Source organism: Sinocyclocheilus grahami, unplaced genomic scaffold (assembly GCF_001515645.1).
Source record: "Sinocyclocheilus grahami isolate Dianchi unplaced genomic scaffold, SAMN03320097.WGS_v1.1 scaffold33.1, whole genome shotgun sequence".
In the NCBI taxonomy this organism is placed as follows: Eukaryota; Metazoa; Chordata; class Actinopteri; order Cypriniformes; family Cyprinidae; genus Sinocyclocheilus; species Sinocyclocheilus grahami.
This window is the reverse complement of record NW_015505212.1, coordinates 3,427,880-3,431,711: the sequence shown is the minus strand read 5'-3', so window position 1 is coordinate 3,431,711 and position 3,832 is coordinate 3,427,880.

The window sequence follows — 3,832 nt, the reverse complement described above, 5'->3', positions numbered from 1 at the left end:
TGTAATTAAAAATGCAGGTACAAAAACCTGTGGAAAAATCAATCCAGAAAATTCCTTCATATTAACACAGTAGATTGTGCATTATATATTTTTTTATTACTTTTCTTAGAGTGCAGCATACTAACTAACTACTAATAAACTGCTTTAAAGTATAAAACATAAATTGTAATTGTTCAAAAATTATTGTATAATTCAATGAATTTAAAAATAGTTATTTATATTTTAATATTATTATTATGCATTTATATTGCTACGAACAAATCTAAATGAACATATATAATATATATATATATATGTTTTTGCTGAGATTTGACAGCATTTTGCATGTGATTACGTAATGGCGTCATCACACAATGTCATCACAACATCATTCAGCAACTTTTAGCAGCAAACCGACCTTCCTTTAGCAACTTCCCCTGAAGATTAGCTGGCAACACTGGTCTCAGTGTTCAACTGGAAAGAGACCTTTAAGATCTCCAGACGTTTTTGTATCACAAATAAAATGAGAGAAGTATCATACAAGATCGTTCATCGTATTTATCCTGTAAAACAGGTAATTGCAAAGTTTTGTAAAGACATTGACTTGAAGTGTGTTTTCTGTAAAGAGGAAAATGAGAGTATTGTTCATTTATTTTATGATTGTATTTATACAAAATTATTTTGGTGTGATTTGTTTAGTTTTTTTGTTAAACAAAGTATTAATATTGAACTCAAAGAAAAGGATGTTTTATTTTTTTATGTTGACTTCAAGATTTGGTATATTGTGAATTTACTTCGGTAACACTTTACAATAAGGTTCCATTAGTTAATGTATTAACTAACATGAACAAACAATGAACAATACATTTATTACAGTATGTATTAATCTTTGTTAAGGTTAGTTAATGAAAATACAGTTGTTCATAATTAGTTCATGTTAATTCACAGTGCATTAACTAACGTTAACAAGCACAACTTTTGATTTTAATAATGTAGTAGTAAATGTTGAAATTAACATGAACTAAGATTAATAAATGCTGTAGAAGTATTGTTCATGCTTAGTTCATGTTAACTAAAGTAGTTAACTAATGTTAACTAATGAACCTTATTGTAAAGTGTTACCGAAAATTCTTTATTCACAAATGTAAATGGGCAGTGAAAAAGCCTAATTTGACTCATTTCAGAATAGAAATAGGTCACTACTTGTATACGTTAAAAGAAACAAGAAATAACAAAACAAAAACAAAAAGTAAATTACTTTAAAGCCTTAAATCTATTCTTTGAATAATTTGTAATTATTTGTACTTGTTTACAGACGTGTTTTTTATTTTTATTTTTATTATTTAGTTTTTATTTATTTATTTTAAGTATTTGTTTTTATTCAGTTTAAATGTTATTGCCCTTATATGTACTTTGCTCTAAAAATTGCAACAACAACAAACAAAAAAAACAACAACACTGGTCTCAGTGTACTATTTTAGAGTATACCGATTATTGTGCCTTTTTGCAATGTTATAATGATTGCTTTGGAGTCCAATAGATGTCGCTGTACGATTCAGGCTATCAAATTACAGATGTTTATTTCCGACTCACGTGATTTCATACCAAAGCGATGCCAGGACCCGGAGGAGGAAGACAGATGCAGGCCAGGGATGTGCTCAGCTCTCAGGGGGGTTTTGAGGGTTTCATCGGCTCAAACTCAGTGCAATCAGCATGAGCTCGTTTGCTGGCCGCATGAAGGAGTATCCCACCATCTCCCTGGACCGATTTGACAGAGAGAATTTGCACGCCAGAGCTTATTTCCTATCTCACTGCCATAAAGGTGCATATATGTATATGTAATTAAAAATGCAGGTACAAAAACCTGTGGAAAAATCAATCCAGAAAATTCCTTCATATTAACACAGTAGATTGTGCATTATATATTTTTTTATTACTTTTCTTAGAGTGCAGCATACTAACTAACTACTAATAAACTGCTTTAAAGTATAAAACATAAATTGTAATTGTTCAAAAATTATTGTATAATTCAATGAATTTAAAAATAGTTATTTATATTTTAATATTATTATTATGCATTTATATTGCTACGAACAAATCTAAATGAACATATATAATATATATATATATATGTTTTTGCTGAGATTTGACAGCATTTTGCATGTGATTACGTAATGGCGTCATCACACAATGTCATCACAACATCATTCAGCAACTTTTAGCAGCAAACCGACCTTCCTTTAGCAACTTCCCCTGAAGATTAGCTGGCAACACTGGTCTCAGTGTTCAACTGGAAAGAGACCTTTAAGATCTCCAGACGTTTTTGTATCACAAATAAAATGAGAGAAGTATCATACAAGATCGTTCATCGTATTTATCCTGTAAAACAGGTAATTGCAAAGTTTTGTAAAGACATTGACTTGAAGTGTGTTTTCTGTAAAGAGGAAAATGAGAGTATTGTTCATTTATTTTATGATTGTATTTATACAAAATTATTTTGGTGTGATTTGTTTAGTTTTTTTGTTAAACAAAGTATTAATATTGAACTCAAAGAAAAGGATGTTTTATTTTTTTATGTTGACTTCAAGATTTGGTATATTGTGAATTTACTTCGGTAACACTTTACAATAAGGTTCCATTAGTTAATGTATTAACTAACATGAACAAACAATGAACAATACATTTATTACAGTATGTATTAATCTTTGTTAAGGTTAGTTAATGAAAATACAGTTGTTCATAATTAGTTCATGTTAATTCACAGTGCATTAACTAACGTTAACAAGCACAACTTTTGATTTGAATAATGTAGTAGTAAATGTTGAAATTAACATGAACTAAGATTAATAAATGCTGTAGAAGTATTGTTCATGCTTAGTTCATGTTAACTAAAGTAGTTAACTAATGTTAACTAATGAACCTTATTGTAAAGTGTTACCGAAAATTCTTTATTCACAAATGTAAATGGGCAGTGAAAAAGCCTAATTTGACTCATTTCAGAATAGAAATAGGTCACTACTTGTATACGTTAAAAGAAACAAGAAATAACAAAACAAAAACAAAAAGTAAATTACTTTAAAGCCTTAAATCTATTCTTTGAATAATTTGTAATTATTTGTACTTGTTTACAGACGTGTTTTTTTTATTGCTTTTCTTATTTAGTTTTTATTTATTTATTTTAAGTATTTGCTTTTAATCAGTTTAAATGTTATTGCCTTTATATGTTCTTTGTTCTAAAAATTGCAAAAAAAACTTTTATTTATTTATTTTAAGTATTTGTTTTTATTCAGTTTAAATGTTATTGCCCTTATATGTACTTTGCTCTAAAAATTGCAACAACAACAAACAAAAAAAACAACAACACTGGTCTCAGTGTACTATTTTAGAGTATACCGATTATTGTGCCTTTTTGCAATGTTATAATGATTGCTTTGGAGTCCAATAGATGTCGCTGTACGATTCAGGCTATCAAATTACAGATGTTTATTTCCGACTCACGTGATTTCATACCAAAGCGATGCCAGGACCCGGAGGAGGAAGACAGATGCAGGCCAGGGATGTGCTCAGCTCTCAGGGGGGTTTTGAGGGTTTCATCGGCTCAAACTCAGTGCAATCAGCATGAGCTCGTTTGCTGGCCGCATGAAGGAGTATCCCACCATCTCCCTGGACCGATTTGACAGAGAGAATTTGCACGCCAGAGCTTATTTCCTATCTCACTGCCATAAAGGTGCATATATGTATATATCCTTTATGTATATATATATATATATATATATATATATATATATATATATATATATATATATATATATATATATATATATATATATATATATATATATATATATATATA